The 24,499-nt window shown below is 38.9% G+C and overlaps 1 pseudogene; it reads right to left on the minus strand.

The window, feature by feature from the left end:
- Positions 1-21,699: 21,699 nt before the first annotated feature.
- Positions 21,700-24,076, minus strand: LOC149142525 (sec1 family domain-containing protein MIP3-like; annotated as a pseudogene).
- Between the last annotated feature and the right edge of the window lie 423 nt (positions 24,077-24,499).

Here is a 24,499-nt window from a genome sequence, read left to right on the forward strand (position 1 = left end):
AACACTTTTTGCGTGTATTTTTCCTTTGTTGTTCCCTACAAGGAACAATTGTTGTTCCCTATAAGGAACAATTGTTGTTCCCTATAAGGAACAACACTTTTTGTGTGTATTTTTCCTTTTTTGTTCGCTATAGGGAACAACTCTTGTTCCCTATAAGGAAAAAAACTTTCTTTGCCTGTTTTTCATTCCTGTTCCCTATAGGAAAAAACACTTTTTGTGTGCAGTTTCTTTTGTTGTTCCCTTCAGGGAACAACACCTTGTGAGTATTTTTTAGAACACCCTTTCTCCCCCTTGCATGATCATCCATAGACCATCCCAGTTCACTCTTTATGATCCTCTTTATGGCATAAAAGTACAATACATATTTAAAGACAACAAGTCTGGAGTCTACTGAAACAAGAAAATATCTTGAATATTATCATATTTAACAAGATTGCTTTGTGATGATCAAAAAATAAAGGACACAATTATTTATACCATGTTGGTTCTCCCTTGTCCCGTATAACTCTGTCTGCTTATTATCAATAAGATTATGGGTATATTTTTTTTCTATTGATATGTTCAAACTTCTTTCGCCATCCCTACTCTTAAGGAGCATTGAGCCACCCTCTATATATAAAATGGGAGTGTTAAGAAAAGAATATATATATAATATTTACTAACAATTTTATGATTTTTTTCCAAAAATGGAGGATAGGGGGTGTCATAATGAGCCATCCTACCATGACCATAAGGAAGGAGTGAAGTGGCATTCCCACTATGGCCACCACACTAGGTATATGTTTCAATGGATGCACCAAGAAAAAAAGTCCTTGGAACAGGAGGTCTCATCACGAGTCGGCCTGACCACTTTTGCTACTTCCTAGTGGATGGAAATGTGCTCATATGGTTACCATGCCAGCACATTGGTCTCTACTATGGACATCATAATACACTTCCCCAATTCTACATAGAGGACCATGGTTCCCAAGGGTTAGAAAGCAACTCTGTCGAGGCTATGGATGCCTGCAGGGAACAAAAGCTCTGCTTATGATATTGAAGTTTTATTTTCTACATCAATAATTATTATAATGCCCTCTTCTTATGTTTCTATTTTTTATACGGAGAGATTATGTCACTAACTTACCTTGAACCTTTATGCATGAGTTAATATTTTAAAATCAATCACAACATTTTTAAGTGGAATAACAGCGGTAAAGTATTATTTCCTGCGTATGCTATCCTTTTTCTTTATCACATCACCTCATGGCATCTTATCACTTATTGATAATTCTCGTCACATGCCTTGTTTTCATTATTCCAATATCCTTTATGATCCTTTCATTAATGTACGTATCTTGCCACTTTCATTACCAAATCCATTGCCCTTGTACTTTGCCACCAGCGTGTCATCCTTTCATTCATTCGGTGATAGGTGACCTATCACTTCGAGAGGGGGCGAGGACCTCCAGTATACTTATGCATGTGTTGTCATCTTTCCATTTGATTTTGTAGAACAATATGACACCCCATGATCATAGAGTGTGTGGCATTACAACAATCCTCGATAACAGTATTTATGTTATAAAACATCACCTGATAGAGCTTTACAACCATTTGATGTTCCATATCTCGGCTTTGTTCGTTGTTGTGCTCTCCCCATTACACTCATCATTTGTAGAAGTCAAGCATCATGGGAGGAAGAACAGTGCACCGAGAACCTTTAACACTAGATGTCTCCGATGAAGCCAGGGAATTTCTAGCTCATGTAGGATGAACAACATATTTTACAAGATTTAAACCTCCCAACGAGGAAATCGCCATCAAATTTTTATGGAATCTACAGAATGGACAATCCTTGGTAACAGGTAAACAAGTCACTGTAACAAATGTTGTGATAGCAGAAGTGTCCGGGTTGCCGTTAGAAGGACCAATATGGCCTAGCAAGCGATTAAAACTGCATGACGCTATGGAGGTCTTTAGGGACGAATGATAGGAGCTAATCAAGAAGGGAAATGGAATTCCGTCATCCTTTCTTGGAGAGCCATGGGGATAATTGGAAAAAATTGTCCAAAACTATATTACCTCCGATGGGAGTAAAGACATGGTAAGGCCACAATGACTCAAACTTTTAGCAATTTTAAAACAAAAATTCTTTGTTAATTTTCCTGCACCGTTGAATTCTTTACTGCATGACACTGCCAAGAGGCTAAGACGATCTCAACTCATTGAAACAATATCTAGCCACCATTGTCTGATCAAGTTAATAGTTATTCATAACCTCACTCAGCAACAATCAACTTGGGATGATCTAATATTGGCCCTTAAAATAGGTGAAAGCCTGCCAGCACCTACCCTTATTCCAAAAATATAGAGGACTGCCCTTTCAAGAAGCATACCTCACAAACGCAGGCAATCTACAAGGTTGAAGTCAAAACAGGGAGCCTCTGCAAATCCTCAAGGTAGTGCTAGTCAACACATAAAATTATCCATCCCAACAAATGAAACAAACTTGCAACTAGAATTAGAAGGACAAGATAACCCTGAACTAGAACCTCAGGAAGGAATAGGCCATTCTGGCGATGAATATGGAGACATGGTCTTATTAGAATGAAGCCAGTGTGAATAACCAGACTATTTAGAGACATAAGCTATTAAAGAGACTATCAGTATACTAGTTACTCCTCCAAAAAGGTATAGAGCCAGAACGAAATTGAAGAAGAAAAGAAAAGAAAACCATAAGCTTCGAAAGATGGTCAAGAGGCTTCAAAGAAAAATAAAAGAAATGACAATGAGAAAGATTCCGAACAATACCTCTGAGGTAGTAAATGAGGCAATGGAAATGGAATTATATGAAGAGAGGGCTACAACAACTCAAACTGAGCCCATACCTACTCAAGCAGCCATAACTCAAGAGGAACAACATGAAAAGTTAGTAGACGTAGCTACTCAGACAGAGGTTTGGACCTCCCGTAATAATGAAATATAGACGAAAGATATCCCTTCCCATACCATGAGCACTGAGACGGGCATACAAGCCAAAGACATCATGACACACCATGACCTCATTATACTGAATCTTCAGGAAGAATTGGCACAATCTCAGCTTGCGTTGGAATGACTTGAACAAGAAACCATTTCCTGATAGAAATATCAAGAGCTGCAGAAACAGATTTGGGAAATGAATACAACAAAGAGCGAGACTTTCGATAGATGCAGAAAGGTGGAAGAAAAAATGGAGAAGATCAAGCTCAAACTAAATAGAGTCATAAGTCAGACAAACACCATCTACTCACTATATATGGATGTCCTGCCATGTAGGTCTCCCACCACTAATTATGCGTTGCTTTTTTAGAACAATACCTGTTGTTGAAATTAAAGCTGTGAGAGCTGGTAAACCAATTGAATTAAGAACAATTGAATATTTTATAAATGCTGCAAGCAACATGGTATAAAGGTCCAAAGGCTTCTTTGTGAGTTTTACCTACACAATTTTAGGAGGTGGAAAATAACCCTAACCCTTTTGTAGGATATGTTCAATTCCCAACCGTTATTTCATTTGCAGTTAACCAACTAAAATGGTTTAAAGCTTATAATGCATTTCAAAGACACGAACATGGATAGGATCTTTGGGTAAGAAGTGAACCTAAGCACCCCTTACAAATGTTTTCCAACCATAAGATGACACGACAAGGATTGATTAAAACTTTAGGGCCCATTCATAAGGAGATTGTACAAAAGGGAGTATCATATTTCCTCTCCATTCAAGAAGGATCTCTAGCTGCATCTAAGCTCAAGTGGATGATCTCCACTGGTAGTGTGTAAGATAGGGAATAATTTAATTATAGAAATTTTAAAGCTGCTGCGGCCCGTTTGGTCACCTATAGAAATCTTATTTTGAGAGAAGGACCTTTTTGGTTAGGATGTCAGTTTGGGAGCCCCATTATTTGGTATCCCCCTAAAGGTTATCAGGCTATCTATGAATTTCCTGAAGGAAAGGAAGGGCCTACCTTTGCTCTCCTCGCTCAACATCACGGTTTTAGACCAATTTTTGACGCTCTATGTCTAGCCTATTCTTTAATTGCACTGCATAAGAACTACTTACTTTTCATGAGGACATGAAATAGGATAAGCAGGGGAATATGTTGAGTTACGACATGGGTATGAATTTACTCTTAATTCCATCACCTTTTTCCTCCTTTCTTATCTCTTTCATATCTTTATACACTAATGTATTGATGGATTATGATAAGAAACGAATGAACTATTCTCAGTTAAGATTTAGCCATCGTAACTAACTTTTACTCCTCTTTATGTAGAAAAGATATGAAAGGAATAGCTGCTACTCCCTAGCGATGAAACATCATAAACCAACAAAGGAAGAATGGAGCACGTCGGTTGCGGTTAGATTGGAGTACAAATCAGGAGGATCAACGCCAGATATGAAGGGTGTCTGAAGATAACATTCAGTTGTGAATCCCTCGGGATTGGGAGATCTTGAGGGATCACATTTATCTATTACCTCTTTCTGACTATAAAAGCAATAGATTGTAGGAGGAAAGGGGATGGATCTCTATTATTTCAAATTGTAATTTTAATTTACAGACTCGTGTTATTAGAGAACACAACCGTATGTAATGAGACTTTAGTTGAATGATTAATATATAATTGTCATTTTTGTTCATTCACATTCTCTGAAGTAGCTCAGCAGTGTTCGCTGGTGGCTAAGGGCCCGACCTCTGGTGGATTAAACTGCTTCCTTGTGTTATATATATATGATTCTCGCAATTTTAATTGATTTGATAATTTTCCCATTTTCTGTGAGTTTATCTAACTCACTATTTACCACTTTCCTATATTGAAGTAGTACATCTTCTTTACATGTTTTGCATCATTGTCATTTGATTCGATTGATGCTAATTGTAAATTAAATTATTTAGCCTTTAAGACAATGAATCATATTGATTTAATAAGTTGTAGGAGTTTGGTTATTGCTACAGAACTCTCAGATTGACATCGTTTCCATTTGGATTGCTTCATAGAGATTAAGAGTAATTTAGATTGAATCAGCTAAGAAGAGATTGGTTATTGCTACTATTCTCTCGGCTAATGATATTGTTAATTGAATTGCTTGTGTGAGATTTGATTACGATTTCAACAGAGGATTAAGTCTTGATGCTTAGATGCAATATTTCCTTTAGCAGTTGCAATTTGAGTTTTATAAATGCATCCGTTTACTCCTATATCAAATGTTTATACTTCATTTTAATAAACATTACTCTCTGGATTTACAGCATGCAAATATTGTGTACACTCTTGGAATAAAAGGACTTGCCCGGGTTAATTATTAATGTGGGGTAATTAGGAATTTTAAAAGACACCTTTTATTAACCAACAAAATGTAAGAGATTTATCAGATATTTAATAAGAAGTGAAGAGGTGTAATAAGCATAGCATAAAGTATCAAACATAAAACACACATGAACACCAGAATTTAATCTGGAAGCCCAATTTGGCAGAAAACCACTGCTTTTATCGTCTCAGTATTCAAAACTTATTAATATCAAAAACTAATTACATTCTCATATTGGTGCATACGAGTAGGAGTACGCAGGAACCCACATGCTGAAGGCTACCACTTTCACTCATTTTAAACCTCCTCCTGGGAGGGATCTCCAACCCCCTTATATGATCACCAGCTACTACTCATAGGAAGCTTGGTCTTCCTCACTAAAGGCTCCAACCCTCAGTAACATCCATGGACCACATTTCAACAAATTTTCAGAATGGGCCCAATATCAACACTCATGCTTAATCATCATTGTAAAAGAATCACCAATCTCTCACACATAATCAACCAATCATTGAAACCCAAACAACTGATACATAATCAAAAATTTAATCAATTAACTGGAACATTCAGATCACTGTAACCAATACACATAATTGGACTCAGAATGTTGCATTAACACATAGAATCAAATGCAACCCTGATCATTCATTTGCCAAAATGTATATGCTACATGACTTAGGGAAACCTATGTGCATATGTGCTTTTTTTATAGAGAAACCTGCATATAGATCTTAATATACTGAAAACTAAAAATTTTACCACTACAATTTATGAAAGGAACACCAAATCACACTCTGAACCAGTCATTGGATTGTTTCTAATTTTCAATCAAAATCAACAAGTAATATTAACATTAATGAATCAATTAATACCTAAATTCAACTTCATCATTCAATGAGATCTACTTGTGACGTTAACACTCAACCCAGATCCACATGAGCACATGATTGACATAAAACCCAAAAACAACAACACTTATAAGGTTGATCTTTCCTTTATGAACATAAACTCCTTACTTTATATACGTGACTTTTCAGAAGTGAACCCACACGTATTTGTGCCTTTCCCGAAACCAACCTGCGTATAGATCTACAAATTTTGACCTTAAATTATGGATCCCTTGAGAAATTCAAAAGGACCTAGATCAATAATCAAGGATAAAATCATGCGTCAATAGTTAGATCCAATCAATCCTTGAAAATATCATATAATGAACAGTCATTTAATGTCTCATGATCCTCATCCATCATTGTATTCATCAGTGAATAATTATTTCAGATCAACATGACAATTATGGCCCTAACAATGAAAATATACTTCAAATTTAAGTATTCATCCAAAAACTCTTTCTTTTACACACTACGCCCTTTGATTTTTACTTCTTTATATAGTTTAGTCTCCATCCAATACCACAGGTCAAAACAACATTAGTCTCGATGGTAATCTTTGAGAGGATCAATATTCATTTTCGCACTCACTACTATAGGCCAATACCATGGTAAGGACCCATGTTATTTAGAATACCATTGTACAGAAACCATACACTACTTTTCTTTATTGAACTCACGTGCACATGCAGCTTGGCTTAACATACCGTGCATATAGTTCTTGAACTTTGAACTTTATCATTCTTCTAAACTAATTTTTTTGAATTGTCATGCATTCTGTCATTCATTCCGGTATTGTGCTGTATTCATTCTATCACTTTTGAACTGACCTGTGAGGTGTGTTATAAGTGAGTTTCCACGAAGGAAAACACATGTATCATAATGCCAACAATCTCCCCCTTTGGACCTGATGGAAACCATTTTGTGTTTGGTAACCACAACATGTAAATAACATCAAGTCAAACATCAAGCTACTCTCCAAACACCAAGCTACTCTCCCCCTTCGACATCAAAGGAAAAGGGCTCACCAATGTTGAATGAAGACTTCCATATCTAAACTGTTGAATATGATGAACTACTGAAATGCATCTCATTAGCACATTCAGAACTCTTTGATGGATGAGAAATGAAGTATACGAGTCTATGAGTATGACCTTCCTATCACCAAGAATTCATGCTTACATCAATCACCTGACCAAGTGGTATTACATTTAAACAAAACTACCCAGCTAAGTGGGATTACATATTGGACATGATCTCAAAAGTCTATACAGACTAAATATGATGATTATTACATCATACATCTTTACATGACCATTACATCAAATTATATGCATGACTTTTAAAAACCAAAAGACCTTAATGCCAAGATAATTCAGTAACGAGAATGCCAACAATGCATTATATTCTACAAGGCTACTACTCCCCCTGAACCTGTGCTATGTGATCATATTTAACAACTCATTCATCAAAGAATCTTCATGAGTTAGAGAAATATTAGTGACAAAAACATAACTCAATACCATATCAGCGGAATGTACCCATCATCATCACACCAAGAGAAATCAAATCATAGTTGTCCTAAGAATGTTAGAGGATGATGTTGAGTCTATCCCACATATTTTCTATCAGAGAAAAACATACGTGAATTTTTGTAAAGAAACACACATATTTACACAACTATACTTCATGAAACTCGGTATAGTGAGAAACCTTCTGAATTTTCCCCTGTAGATTTAGCAAATTGATTTAACAACAAAGTGAGACAAAGACAACTCCCAATTTCTCTCTGAGATATTCAAAAGCTTCTTTGGGAAGGGGTTTAGTAAATATATCAAAAACTTGTTCTTTGGAGGGAACATACTCCAATTTAACCTTTTTCTCAAGTATTTGTTCTCATAGAAAGTGATACTTAATATAAATATGATTGGTCTTGGATTACATAACAGGATTTTTCAAAATACTAATAGCACTTGTATTATCACATAGGATGGAGATGGGTGGACAACAATTGATTTGTATATCATGTAATGTTTGCATCATCCAGAGAAGTCTTGTGCAACAAGATGTGGCAACTACATATTTTTCTTTTGTTTTAGATAAGGTAATGGAAATTTGTTTCTTGTTGAACCAAGATACAAATCGGGGCGCCATGTAAAATGCACCTCCACTAGTTCTTTTCTGGTCATCACCATTTCAACACAATCTGCATTTTTGTATGCATGAAGGGTAGGATCTGCATCTTTAGGATACCATAGATGAAAATCTTGGGTTTCTTGGTGATTTTGAGTATTCTCTTTGCTTCTTGAAGATGTGATTCCTTTCGATTGGCCTAGAAACACTTAACAATCCCAACTGCATGCATGATGTCTGGTCTGGTACCTGTTAGATAAAGTACACTACAAATCATAGATTTCTACACTGGTTGGTTTACTACAGGAGAAACATAATTAGAACTAAGGCTACATCCTATCATCATGGGAGTACATATAGGTTTTCTTTCTTCCATCCCATCTTCAGAATTTGCTTGAGATATTTTGTTTGTGAGAGAATGATTCCATCTTTTTCTTGTTGTACGTGTAGATTAAAAAAATATGTTAGTTCCCAATGTAAAGACATTTCAAATTCTTGCTGCATAACAAAACCAAATTTTTGACTCCTAGATTCTTCATTACTGCCAAAATTGATATCGTCAATATAAACCACAATAAATAGTAGTTTATCGCCCTCAATTTTTGTTTACAAGTTGTTGTCTGCGGATGCTTTTGGGAAACCTTGTTGTTGAAGATATTTGTAAAGATGATAATACCATGCCACTGGATCTTCTTTTAGCACATATAAAGCCTTTTGTAGTTTGTGTACAAAGTTTTCATCATTCCCCTAAAATAAATCCTTCTAGGTGTTCAATATATACTTCTTTTTCTAGATCTCCATTAAGGAAGGCAGATTTTACATCCATTTGATAAACTTTGAAATTTTGAAAAATTGAAAATGCAAGAAACATTCTTATGGCTTCAAGTTTGGTTAATGGTGTAGATGTGTTATAGACATTTTTGTGCCTTACAGCATGGAGCATGAAATGTCAATAATCTGAGGGATCCAAAGTCCCTAAACATGTTGTTCCTACCCCTAGAGGAACAAGGTCAGCAAACCACAGCACTACAGATCAGTTCTCCACTGAAAAACACTCAAAAACAGGTCAATTTTGGATCAAAGCAGCTGCTCCACTAAGCATCTGCGCTGAATGTCAAAAGCTCTATGGTGTACCTACGCTGCATAGCAAGTGCAACAAAGTCTACCTGCACTGGGCGTACTTTGACATGTGGAGGAATATTTTCTCAATGTGCCAGTGCTCAGGAAGCTTCCAAAATGACACTTGGATCAGAAGATTCACCTAATGATGAGTAAAGAGGTTCTAAAACTCCAAGTGGAAGGTAGAAACTCTGAGTGGACTCAAGGACTGAAGAACAACTGGAGTTGAAGAGGACAACAAGTCACACATCAAGCTGACTTATCTTCACTCCAAAACTCTATATAAGGATCTCATCCCATGGGATCTAGAGGCCGGAATTTTGTGCAAAGAATTGCTATTGGTTTACAGTTGTGAGTATTGGGTGATTGCTTGAGGGAGGTGAAGAGGAGATTTCTTTCCGTCGGGAAGGTGATGCTGGATTGGACCTCTCACGGTTGTATCACCGCCTGAACCTTACTTCCTTATATTAATAAAGCATTTGAGGTTCTTCTATTTGCATGTGTTTCAATGGTGTATTGTCTTACTTGCGTATTTGATTTATGCTAATCCTTGAATCAATTATGAATGCATGCTTCTTGTAGTTTCCTTTTCTTGTCTTGTTCGCAGGATCTCGTGTAGCTGGGCCAGTGAGAAGACTTGGAGCTGGGAGCGAGCGGCAAATAGAGGAGATTGGATCGACCATTTGCGCAAGACATCGGTAAGTGGATCTCTTACTTTCATCTCTTGCATGTCATAAAGAAGTAACTTTAGATAGCTTTGCTTCAGCTGTTGCTAAGGAACTATCACCCTTAGAGTGGGATAGGGTCATTCCGTGTTGGATACTTTTCCCCACAACAGACTGGCGACTCCACTGGGGATCGTGTCTTGTTGGTAGCTTGTGTTTCTTGCTATTCATTTCCTAAACAAAGGGAGTACCGAATCAAACTGCATTCGAATCCTTCGAATGCAAAGTAGAGGGCAGCTACTCTAGCTCAGTGCTGGGCATGTTTATGATTTGAAGAGCTGATCCACAAGGGCTCTTTTTAGCTCTTTGTGATAGTGTTCATCTTCCTTAATCATCCTCTAGTGTATACTTGGCTGATAGCCTATGATTTGGCCAAAAACCATTGATTTTTGAGCAAACTGTGACCCGGAATCTGAGAGAGACGAGAGTTGTCTCTTCAGTGCAGTTGCAGCAAAGGCTACATGCGCTGCAACGCCGGTCCCGAAGGGGCTACCTGCGCTGCATGTCAGATTGACAGTGCAGTACCTGCGCTGATCCAGTTTTTCCTTGTGCAACTGGGGTTCCCTACTGTCTGTTGCCCAGTTTTCAATATTGTTTTTGCAGCCTGTTGTCAACCTGTATACCCAGCTGAAACTACCTTTCTTTGCCTTCATTCCGCCTCAGTTGTATGAAGAAACCTTGATTGTTCTTATTGTATTTCTTGCTTTCATTCACAGTTTCCCGTAGCGAAAGTGAACTAGTCTTGTTGTGACCTCTTGGATCTAGGCCTGTAAGAAAGTGTCGTTGTGATTCTAAGAGCTAGTTTATTACTGTTCATAGCTGCTTGAACATTTGCTTTCGTTATATGGTTCGAATTTCAGTATTTCTTGTGTTGAAACGAGTGAATCTTAAGGTGTTCTTTTGATTATTGGACAAAAACTTGTTTTCTTTCACTTGAAATTGAATTCGAAATTATACAACAGCTTTCTTTTTGTAATACATCAACATTAAGGAAGAAGAAAAGAAATACTTGCATTGTGCATGTGCATTTTGACAGTTTGCATGTCGATTTAGGAAAAGTGCATCAGTGTGTGCTCTATGATCTGTTTGAAAAGATGATGTCTTTCTTTTCCCTTAGTAGTTAAGATTTTCATAAGTTGAAAGAATTGAAAAAAGCTTGCTTATCATTCTTAGACTGCATTTAGGAGTTGTATCATACATCACGTGGTGATCCATAAAGGCAAACTGCTAAGCAAGATCAACCTAAAAAGAACTGAATTTATCTAACAACGCTTTGAAACATAACGAAACACAGTAGAGGTCTAGGTAGAGACGTGTTCCGGCGTCGTTAAACATAGTGACCGTTGATCTCTACGAAGGTGGGTGATTCCTCCTGAGGGACGATAGCACTAATACGGATTTGTGCCCCCGCGTATCGTCGCGTATATTGGGGGACCCCTATAGGAGCAAAGCCTTTATCCATAGGAAGCCGTGTCGGCCGCCCTATTGATCGCGATGCAGTGAACACAGCATTCACGAAGATCGACCACTCGTACCGTAAAACGTATTCTGTGGTTTCGCGAAAGGTTTGGCACACCCTCTGCCTAGAACTCCAGAGTAGTTTCTTTTGGCCTTTTTCAAACTCTATAACTGAAAAAGTCCATCCAAGCATTTGTCACTTCGGGCTCGTTAATACATCGAAGGAGACTAGAGTCATCTTTAGCTTTTTCTCGACTCTTAAAAATTGAAAAAGCAAGTTGTGTCTAAAGCGTCGTCATATAAAATTCATTCTAAACGGAACATAATCACCCCTTATTCCTGCGTTGATCTTGAGGTTGAGAACATGGAACACGCCAACCAAGGGATTCCACATGATGGGAACCCTAGCCTTTTCTCCTCTTGGGGAGAAGTTGGTGCGCCCCACATGGCCACGTTGTCGCTTCCAGGACTGACAATTGGCCTGCCAGTTTGGCTATTCTCAACCACTGTAGTTCAAAACACCACGGTTCCTGAACAATCGAGTCAACAGTTAGACCAGTCTAGAGCTACCCTCCAGCCTTCCACTTCTTATAAGCCTTCCTCCGATCCTTCTTCTTCGAAAGGTCAAGCCGCCGAAAGCGGAGCTCCCATAGAAAAGAAGAAGGAAAAGAAGAAGAAAGAAAAGAAGCAGAAGGAGCCAAAGGCGCCTGGGGGCAAGCAAAAGGCATCTAACAAAAATCCACACACAGCACGGACCGGGCCCAAATTGCCATGTGTCATATGTAGAGGGGACCACCTCCACCGTGATTGTCCCGGTATTCCCCGGATACTAAGGGACTGGTCCCCTCGTTTGCACAGTTCGGAAGCATCAACCTCTGACAACCAGGTGGAATGCTTACCGTCGACCAACAAAAGTGAAGGTTCTAGACAACGAAGGGGATTGAGATTCCCCTGCGAACTGTGTGAAGGCAATCACACCCTCCACCGTTGTCCCTTTTTAGACGAAGCAAAGAGAGATTTGGAAGATCAACCGGTTGCACCGTTGCTACTTCCTCCTGGATACCAAAAACTCGTGCCAAGTCCTTCGTTGGTCGAAAATACGGCTGCCCCGCTCATAGGGCCAGCTGAAGTGTCAGTCACTGAAAATGAACCTACTGAATCCGGACCGGACGAAAGTCCAAAGGTCGAAACGACAGTTGACCCGGTTCTCCCTTCAGAAGTTTCATCTTCAAATACCACAGTCACTGAGGATTCATCTTCAGCTGACACCCCTACCGAAGAGAGTAAGGATGACACCGTCCAGATTCTTTTCATCAACACCGATTCTGATGAACATCAGGGCAATGTGCCCACTCCTTTATCGCAGGAAGGAGCATCGTCAGGATCATACCCGGCCGTGTATTCGGTCCCACCACCAAGCAACCTGGTTGTGTCCTTTGATTGGAACCAACTAGGCAGACCCCAGTTACCAGCCAGTATACCATTTAGAATTATAGTCCAAATATACAAAATGGTGATGGCTGGGACTATCATTGATGAAGGGGCATCTGTGAGTATCCTGTCCTCTATTGCTTGGAAAGCACTGGGTTGCCCAGCGCTTTTGCCTGAGATAAGGAATCTCTCGGGTTTTGACAAAGGAACCAGTCGACCATTAGGGATTCTACCTAATGTGCCTATTACATTGAAAGGGAAGGCTGTCAAGATGAATTTGATGGTCGTCCAAGGACCCTTGGATTATAACCTACTCCTTGGATGAGACTACATATTTTGCATGGAAGCAATAGTCTCCTCACTCTTTTGAATAATGTGTTTTCCATACGAAGGAAGAATGGTCAAGCTCGTAGACCAACTTTCATTTCCGGGATCATGCATCGCAAATAGTCACATACCTATCCTGAATGGTCTTTTCGATCAAGAAAGGTCTCTACCTCCGGTTCTTCTTCCTGATGAGTGCGAGTGATTCGGGAAAGTAGGGCCGGAACCTAGGGGGCATGCATCCTGGTCTGCTGGGGTCAGAGAAAACCTTGGGTGTAAAGTAGAATTTCCGCGGGAGAATATGACTAGTCCGTACCCCGTCCCCTCCTTCATCTTCGTAAGAGTAAGAGCCGGCAAGAGTCCGGCTCTCATGAGGAAGAAGGGGCTGTTAGGAAGTGGGGTTGTTCTAGAAAAAGATTCTTTTGTTAAAGTTAAGTGTGTGGCGGAGCATCGTCATTCACCGTCGCCTAGTCGGTGTCGCCGAAGAAAGTTCTGTTTGAAAGGATTAGCGAAACAATCTTTGGGTAACTTGAAAGAGGTAGGCCTCACCCGTTAAAAACAAAGGTTTTGACGGATGAGTAGGGGCGACCTTGAAATTAGACTTTCACCTGGGGGCATGCAAACCTCTTGGAATGCAAGCACGGGCGGCTTTTTAGTTTTAGGTAGGACTAACCCCTCTAACCCGTAAGATAAGTCGATACCCAGCTTGCATAAAGAGAGTATATGGAGCAAAGCATAGCGAGATGAAGCTCCTTAAAAAATAGCGAGCAATCTACCAGGAGACCTTCCTACTTTATGACTGGTAAAAACGAGCAGTTTTGGCAAAGTTCATGCTCGTTAAAAAATAAACGCAAAACCGAGCAGTTTTAGCAAGAGTTCATGCTCATTAAAAAATAAATGCACATGTGAGCAAGCTTCCCCCAGAGTTCAAGCTCATCAAGAAAAAATGAACCGGTAAATAACCATTTGAGACCGTAAATTCATCAGCCATAAAAGCCTTGGTCGTGTTTGTGCACCGTCACCTCCACTTTTCATTTGGCCGATCATTCACATCCACTTGATTGTTTACCTATTTTGAGGAACAGCTGCGAAGAGTGATTTCACCTAGCCATCCTTGTGACACTGCCGTGATTGGAAAATTCCAACCTGTACCTGGAATCTGCTGCTATCCCTGTTTATCACTCGTTCCTCAAAATACGAGTCTTCTTTGAGCTCTTTTCACTGACTCGTAAAATATGAAAAGTTTGCCGAGTTTTGGCCTTCCAGCTCGTTAAAAGGACCGGAAGAGCTATCCCTCCTCTAGATTTTAATATTTTTGGACCTGAGGGATTATTGCACAAAAAGATCGAGCGCTTGTCTAGTTCGGCTCGATAAAGATATCGAACATTCATCCCTTCTGTATTGTTTTATACTTTTTCGGACTTAAGGGATTAGACGACGAAAAAGGACCCCTGGAGTCCACTTTATGTACCCTTTTCAGACTCTCTAAAGATGAAAAGGACCGAGTTGTCTTTGTCGCTGGGCTCGTTAAAAATATTAGATAGCGACAAACTTGTCTTTAGACGAGAACGAGTTTCCCTATCGTTAAGCTCGTTAAAACATAGCGATGGGCTTGCCCGAAGGGCAGGTTATTGAACAATCATATGTTATCCTCCTCAAGCTTGACAAAAATAAAGAGGTACTGGTCAGAAATGACTGGGGAAAAATTGGGAAGAACCTCAAAGCTTAATGGTAGCAAGTCGCTCTTGAACATGACACTTTTGCCTCCGTAAATATCGGGTTGGGTTATTATCATTCACCGGTCCCTTCACCATGGTCTCACCATACCATCCATACATGGGGTAATGCTATCGATCCATCACATCAATGTCGTTATATGTTCAAGAGATGTCATTCAGAAAGTTTCAACCGGGTCCCATCCACTACCATACATCATCTTTCGTCCTTCCATGACCGCCACCCTGAATCATATTTCACAGATCGTTTTCACCATCATCACTAGCTCCGTTCCGTGTCACTGATGTGGGATTCATTAAGGCCCTCCTTTGACGGATCACTTCTTGTCGACATCAGCTCACTATCCAAGAAGTTGATCTAGGAACACCCCCTCAGTACTTTGAAGCTTGCATGCCTCAATGGCAAGTTTCTCACTTCCGGCGATAGGTATACATTAATGACCTTCGACCGGGAGACTTTGCGTGGTGTTCGACGTCAGATCCTATATTCACGCCACGTGAATTGTGCTGCAGTACCTTGAGGGTCATCATCATTATCGGTGATTCCTCTCGCGCTTGTTAACAGTTTACATTATTGACTGGTAATCAAGCGATGTCTTTCCATGTTCGACTTCAAGAAATTCTCACATGGATCGACTTGTACTAGAGTGAAGATCGGACAAGTTTGAAGACCCCGGATCTAGTTTCATCCATCCGGGCTGCGATATATATTCAGGAGATAAAAACATAGACATGTGCAGCAGATGATCATCCTACTAAAAGGATGATAATTAAAAGCAGAGAATTATCAGTCTATTATCAGACGATCGTCTGTTTATGTACAGCAAATGTATTTATAAAGCTGAGCATGGGAAATGCCCGCATCAGCTAGATCATGAAAAGAAAGTATGAAAAGATAATGTATTGTATTGTATTTTGTTACAGGTCACCTCCCGACGATTGAATGAACTTCGGATCCTCCTAATAAAGCATTTCACCCGATAAACGACCTCATACTTTAGGGGGCAACTGTTATAGACATTTTTGTGCCTTACAGCATGGAGCATGAAATGTCAATAATCTGAGGGATCCAAAGTCCCTAAACATGTTGTTCCTACCCCTAGAGGAACAAGGTCAGCAAACCACAGCACTACAGATCAGTTCTCCACTGAAAAACACTCAAAAACATGTCAATTTTGGATCAAAGCAGCTGCTCCACTAAGCATCTGCGCTGAATGTCAAAAGCTCTATGGTGTACCTGCGCTGCATAGCAAGTGCAACAAAGGCTACCTGCGCTGGTCGTACTTTGACATGTGGAGGAATCTTTTCTCAATGTGCCAGTGCTCAGGAAGCTTCCAAAATGACACTTGGATCAGAAGATTCGCCTAATGATGAGTAAAGAGGTTCTAAAACTCCAAGTGGAAGGTAGAAACTCCGAGTGGACTCAAGGACTGAAGAACAACTGGAGTTGAAGAGGACAACAAGTCACACATCAAGCTGACTTATCTTCACTCCAAAACTCTATATAAGGATCTCATCCCATGGGATCTAGAGGCCGGAATTTTGTGCAAAGAATTGTTGTTGGTTTACAGTTGTGAGTATTGGGTGATTGCTTGAGGGAGGTGAAGAGGAGATTTCTTTCCGTCGGGAAGGTGATGCTGGATTGGACCTCTCACGGTTGTATCACCGCCTGAACCTTACTTCCTTATATTAATAAAGCATTTGAGGTTCTTCTATTCGCATGTGTTTCAATGGTGTATTTTCTTACTTGTGTATTTGATTTATGCTAATCCTTGAATCAATTATGAATGCTTTCTTCTTGTAGTTTCCTTTTCTTGTCTTGTTCGCAGGATCTCGTGTAGCTGGGCCCGTGAGAAGACTTGGAGCTGGGAGCGAGCAGCAAATAGAGGAGATTGGATCGACCATTTGCGCAAGACATCGGTAAGTGGATCTCTTCCTTTCATCTCCTGCATGTCATAAAGAAGTAACTTTAGATAGCTTTGCTTCAGCTGTTGCTAAGGAACTATCACCCTTAGAGTGGGATAGGGTCATTCCGTGTTGGATACTTTTCCCCACAACAAGATGTTTCTTCAAAGTCTATACCTTCTTGTTGAGCATAACCTTTACAAACAAGTTTAGACTTTTTCCTAATGACTTCTCTATCTTCATTCAACTTATTTTTGAATATCCATTTACCATGAGGCATTGGAACCAATTTCCAAGTATTATTCTTTTCAAATTGATTAAGTTCTTCATTCATGGCCTTAACCCAACATTCATATTTACTAGCTTGATTCACATTTTGTAGTTCAATGGTGGATAATAAAGCTATATAACTAGAAGATCCTACAAGAGTTCTTCTTGTTAGTACCCCAGATTCCTTTTCTCCTAGAATTTTAGTTTCTCGGTTGTTGTTTTGAACATACCTCGATGGAGCCTTTTCTTTGTCTAATGTATCTTCTTCTATTGCTTCATTAGTTTCTTCTTCTATATCATTGTGACTTAATGTGGGAAATAATTCATCATCATCATCATCTTTTGTTGATCTTACCTTTTGGGCCATGTGTGTGTTTCATCAATCACAACATCAATGCATTCATCAATTTTCCAAAGTCTCTTATTGTAAAATTTGTATCCTTTACTTCTAGATGAGAAACTAAGAAGTATTCCTTCATCTTCTCTAGCTTCAAACTCACTAAGTTTTTCATCATTATTTTTGATGAAACATTTTCTTCCGAGGACTCTATAATTCTTTACAATGGGAGGCTTACCATACCAAAGTTCGTATGGAGTTTTATCACTTTTCACACAGACACGACCCTTGTTGAAAATATTTACTAGAGTATGTGCAGCTTCACCCCAGAAGGTGTCAGGAGTTCCAAATGCATCAAGAATAGCACAAGCCATTTCTTGAAAAATTATATTCGTTCTTTCTGCCACACCATTTTGTTGGGGAGTTTTAGCTATAGAAATTTATCTTTTTATGTCGTGTTGTTGACAAAAATAAAACATTTCATTTGATATGTATGCTCCTCCTTGATCATATCTGAGACATTTGATTTTTATATATACCTCCTTTTCCACTAATGCCTTGAATACTTTAAATTTATCAAATTATTCATCTTTGTGTTTCAAAACACTGATGTAGCACATTCTAGAAAAATCATCAATGAATAATATATAGTATTGTTCTCCCTAAGGTGAACTTTTCTTTACTGGTCCACACAAATAAGTATGTATACTTTCAAGATGCTTACTTTTTTATCCTTCTTTGGCATTGAATTAAACTCTAGTTTTCTTACTAAGTTAGCATGACTTACATATGGTGCTTTCTGGTATGGTGATGTAGGGTAGATCATGAATAACTTTGGGTCTACTTGATTTGATTATTTTAGAAAAGATTAGATGTCTGAACCTTATATGCCATAACCAGTTTTCTTCTACCTTTCCTAGGTAGCATTGTTCTTGGGCACCTTTCAATATATACAAATTTCTCGGGGTTCCTTTTCCTTTTATTATTATCTTTCCTGTATCAAGTTCATGAACCACACATTCTTGTGATCAGAATACCAACTCATTTCCTTGATCACACATTTGGCTAACACTCAATAAGTTATTATTTAATCCATCAACATACATAACATTACCAACTTTAACTTTTTCTTTTAGAAAAGCATAACCTTAACCCTTAATGACAGTAGGTGAGTCATTTCCAAAAGTGACATTCTTTTCTTTCTCTAAAGCATTGTATGAAATAATCTTATCTTTATCACTTATCATTTGTTTTGAGCATCCTCTATTATTGCACCATTGATTTTATTTTTCTTATCCAAACAATCCTATGCCACAACTTTCGAACTATACCTCCTTCCTTTTCCATACCTTAGAATTTGTTGATAGATGTTCCTTTTGAGATGTTGGCTATAATTTTCTCCTGCATTCATATTCGTCATGACCAAAGTTATTGCAAGTTGAGCATTTGATTTCATCTATAGGAGGTGAGAATATATTATATGAGTTCTTCTTGACTCCTGTCTAATTCCTTTGTTTTCTTGCTTCTCTAGTCATGATAGTTTCATATGTAACATATTAAGCAGCCTTATGACCAAAATTATGACATGAGAAACATTGTCCATTAAAGAAGAAATTTATGTGAACATAAAATATTCTCGTGTTGTTTACCTTTTGACTGGAGCTTTTGTTGTTGTTCATCCATGGATTGGAATGAACATGATATGCATGTGGAATGACTTTATTCTTTTGCTGAGGACTATTGTTTTGTTGGCTAGGTTTTGTTGTATTGCTAAAGCTTTGCTGACTGATTTTGGTTGTATTATCAAAGCTTTGCTGACTATTTTTTGGTGCGCTTAGATAGCTTCAGGTGGTGGCTAAAGAATTTTCTCATTGATATATTTCTCGAGTGTATCCAAGACTTGTCTTCATATGAGGAGAGCATTGTACCTTGATAATTTCATCTAAGGTTTCATATCCATTAGCAAATCTAAGATTCAAAGTTTTTATTTTCTCAAGTTCCTTTCTTAGATTTAATACTCCACATTCAAATTTCTCATTATGCTTTTATTTTTCTACGAGTTAATGATTCAAAGTATCTATGACTACTTTGTTTTCTTCCAAGCAAATTTTGAGTTGAGTAATTTTTTCAAAGAAATAATTTTCTTCTAATGCATCCACAAATTTATCATTAGACTCAAGATCCATGAGTAATTTAATATCTTGATTAGATTCACCTTCTTGACTATTTGACAAGCCATTGCTATCTTCATGAGTATAATAAATTTTTCTATTATCAAACAGTCTCCTATTAATTTTTACAGAATCTTTCCCTTTCGCATGGTTGTCCCTATGAGGAAATTTAGTAGTGTAATGACCAACACTACCACAAGAAAAATAATTGAAGGGACGCTTACCTATGAACCTTCTGGTGCCTAGTCGAAGTTTCTTTACAAATTTCACCTTATCTTCTTCTAATATGTATCTTAATTCCTTGTGTTCCTCTTTTTCTTTTCCCTTTGAATATGCTTTAGATGTGGCTTCTCTGACTTCCGAGGGACCTCATTTCCTCATCTCAAAAGCAATAAGGATACCATGAAGTTGAAAACAAGTAAGAGTCTACAGATCCCACTTCTCTCCATTGGCAGACACTTCTTGTTAGTGCTCAAATATGCCTTAGGCTGAAGGAAGGAAGGATTCAAGATAACACCATACCACGCTCAGCCTCGTAGCTAGCCCTACGAGGATAGGAGAGGGCTCTCTCCAGTAAATCTCGATAAAATGAGCAATAGGGTGCGAGATGACTTAAAATGGGAACTGATTTTAGGCTTGTAAATAGATAAGAGAGGGTATTTTGATAAATGACTGGGTTTTCTGGGCAGTGTAGGATCAAGAACAACATGAGAAGAGAGATTAAATCTGAGACACAGATTATCTCAATAGGCAAGACAAGCAATAAATTTGGCATTCAATTTTGAAATTATATGGAATGGAAAGACTGCTGAGAGGTTGACAAGGGCAATAGATGAATCCTTATCAAACAGAAGAAAACACAGAACATGAATACCTTCCCAAGGCAGAGCAGTAAACTGGATTATGGCCTTCTCACTTAAAGGTATTCATTTAGAAATGATTATAAAATGAAATGTAAAACACAACCAGCTACATATGAAAAAAAAAAGGAAAGACAAATGCTAAATTCACGCCACAAGAATCACAGGAGTCAGAGCTGTATCTTTTCACTAAATCCCTGTCAAAAACTGTACAGTGAAGTTTTCCTTCACACCTCTCCCAGAACTCAGAACCATTTACACATAATTTTCATAACATAAATAGACTCAGGAATGAGAAATGAGATCGATGAGAATAGGGGCGATTTCACCTAAAATCGTGAGAATAGGAAAATTCTGCTCTAAAAAGGAGCAACAGTACATTTTTCTTGTTGATGACCAATTAAAAGACGAAATCTGGAACATAGACACTTTGATTTTACAACTGTACCCAAAAATTGACTGTCGGATCCTATTTCTTTGCCACGGTAGATGTCTTTGTGGCATTTCGGGCTTTGACTCATCACCTTCCCCGTTTGAATTAAAACCAATTTTTTTATAATCAACATCCAGATGTCTAGTTTTACAAGCATATCTCCCAATGTGTCCTAAAAGAATTTCATGGTGCTATATGCTCTATATTATCTCCATTCTTTCTGCTGTGGTAGCTATTTCGCTTTGATTTGGCTGTCTGTCTTTGATTTTCCACCTAGGTTATAACATATTAAGCACAGAATTTGAACAGAGTGAAAATTGGAATCTTTTCTATGATATAGACATGCCAACTCAAGGCTCCTTGACCAGGAATGTTAAGGGGTATCAAATTCCGAATGCATTCACCTATAGGCTATAAATTAAATCGTGCATAGTTACTTCTTATGCAGAATTAACGACAGGTATCAAGAGTAGATTCAGGCACCCACTTCGTGTTATTGGGAGAGGCATGCTAGTGATGAAAACACATGTAGATGGTTGTTTCTTCTCTCTTTCGCAAAGATGCCAAAGGGGCCACCGCTACCATTCCAACTGCCTCTCACCTGGTGAATGCCGATGCAGGTAGCCACATTGAGCATTGGACTCACCCTCCCAGCTGCCCCACTGATCACCAAAATCAATGGAACTATGATCTTCAACTTTACATGATTGCTCTGGTTGGGCTTCATTGAGATTCTTCGACTGTAAGTTTTTCCAGTGTGATTCTAATGCCCCCTCTAAACCATGAAGGAAACCAATGTTGATACCTGGAGAACATTCAAGAATCGCATCTACAATTGCTTCTTTCAAAGAATGTTCCTCTTCCCATGAGAATGGACCTCCAGAGCGAGAACTTTCGAAATTTTCCCTAGCTAAGGAATAACCAACAATTGAAAGGATTATGGCATCTCGAATTGAAAGAAGACCAGGAGGTGGTTCATGACCCTTGCCTTGATTTTGGGTTCTCCATATAACACTTCGATTAATAAGATCTTGTATTTGACTAGAGAGACTTTGGCTTGTATCTCCAGCACTCAGCATCAACATTCTCTCTGCACTTGCAAAAGCCTCCCAACATGTACTCCATGGCTCACTCAGGGCCACTTCAGCAGCTTTTGCTAGTTGGATGATCCCTCTATTTCTCATGATGCTTGCTGGGTTTGAGGCTAAGGCATTTATGAAGGAACGCAAATCAGATGCTGTAACAGCACCAAGGCGACTTCTTATACTAACTTTTTCTTGATGGATTTCTTCTTGGAGCCATTTATTTATAAGCAGCGTCCCATCTTTTGTTCATCTCTCAAGTAATGCTTCTAAACAGTGCACATCGTTACAACTTCCAGAAGAAGCAAGTGACCCATACATTGGATCTAGCTGACTGCACCCTTTCTCTAGGAGAAGATTTCTACTCTTATCATCATGTGCACCTGAAGTTAGCAAACCAGAACTCCCCTTCCAACCTGATAAAAATACAGTCACACCCTCATTAGAGAAATGGCCCCCATTGTTCATAGAATTTCCTGGATTGAAAATGCTCTCTAGTGGAATTCTAAAATTGGTTGTACGATCTCGCAAAGAAGATGAGTTGACTGTGATGGTTGCACCATTATCTGTTGATTGTGGAGTGAATATGCTTCTGTGCCTCCTAGGCAATTCTGAGAACATTCGATCACCCAGTGAATCACCATGACAGCATGGTGTCACAAGATCAAGAGAGTGGTCTATAAGTAGTAGGCTTGTTGATCATTTTGTACGCCCTCCCACATCATAAAGGCTCGATAAATCTGTCAAAACATTTCCAATAGCTTGAGATAGTGGGCCCAAAGTAAAAATCTCCATTTCCATATTCATCTGACCAGCAAGATGATGAAGAAAGTGTGCAATTAGAGTTGCTCCTGGTGGAATATCATCCCCATCAGAAGTCAATTCCATACTAATCGCTGGCAACCCTGGGCTCAAAGAATTTTGAAACTTGTCAGATAGGCGCGATTCTGCAATGGCACTCTCTGATGGTAAAACAAAGAATCTGGGTGAAAGTGGGCAAAAGACCATAGGAAAGTGTTTCACTGATACTTTTATCTGTTTCCAAGACTCTTCCTTTGTCATTGTAGAACTGAGATCATCTAAGCCCTTTCCAGGGGAATTGTCTTCAAGACCAGAAATTGTGGCTTCACTTGAAGTTGGCCACAACCTATCCTCTTCCTTGATAGCAATGCTTTCACGTAACACCTATTGATTTTGTACTCAGCTTCCAACGTCATCTGTTTCTACAAATATTTGGGCAAAGTCAGATTTCAAAACAAGCTCTTAGTAATCCTGCAAAAGCAAGGCTTTGTATTCTCAATAAGCATCAGGGCCTAAAGGTGCATCAACATATGTTGAATGTGCATTCTGATCAGATATCTGGAGAATTCATGCAAGGTATGAGTGAATTGGTGCAATTTCAAGCAATTTTCGGGCTTGAGGCTATATGCTCCGCGCTAAGGACCCAGTGCACCACATGGGCTGTATGCGCCGCACCCATGCAATTTTACACTACGGAAAAGGTCCCTATGCGCCGCGCGCGCCCAGTGCGTCGCGCCACTGAGCTTGTGCACTGCACTGCCTTAAATTCACACAGTTGGCCTTTTCCAAACACTATTTGCTCTTGATGTTTCCAACTTGACCTTTCTCTTCACTAAACCTCGACTTCAATCAACCCTTTGAATGGAAAACTGACATTGATACACATAGAATCGTTTTCACAAAGACATGACTTTGATTTTTTCTGATTCGGCAAACCAAGTTGTATAATTTTGGCATTCTGGCATTTGAATGCAAACTCTGTTTTGTTTGATTTTGCTTTGTCTCTTTGTGCTGATGATGTTCTTTCTGTTTGTGCTTTTGCAGGGATAGGAGCAGCTAAAGCTGCTGCCATTGAAGAGTTGTACAACTTTGAAACACTTTGACAAATTACATATTTATTACAAAAACACATTTGACGATTTCTTCTTCAAAACAAGGTTTTGATGAAGGATCAATCTCGCATTATTGATGATAACATTCCTAAAATAAAAACTGACTGAACCTCCCTCTGGCCTGCAAGCATTATTTCACACTTCTGGAGACAAAACCCTGGACTCAAGAATTAAAATGACTCTTTTTGACCAAAATGGCATTTGATGACTACAAATGACGAGAAATAAACCTTGGTGAATTTGACTCTGACAGAGGACTGACAAGACTAAGACTAACATTGGCTCCAATTGGGATGGCAGCTGCCACTCCGTGGAGGTGCCAGGAGCAGCAGATCTTTGGGAGAGCAGATAGTACCTTCATCCATTGGGCTATGGAGTCATCA

The sequence above is a fragment of the Pinus tabuliformis genome, chromosome X, assembly GCF_031772625.1.
Source record: "Pinus tabuliformis cultivar Carrire ecotype Pingquan chromosome X, CPIR1, whole genome shotgun sequence".
Lineage (NCBI taxonomy): Eukaryota > Viridiplantae > Streptophyta > Pinopsida > Pinales > Pinaceae > Pinus > Pinus tabuliformis.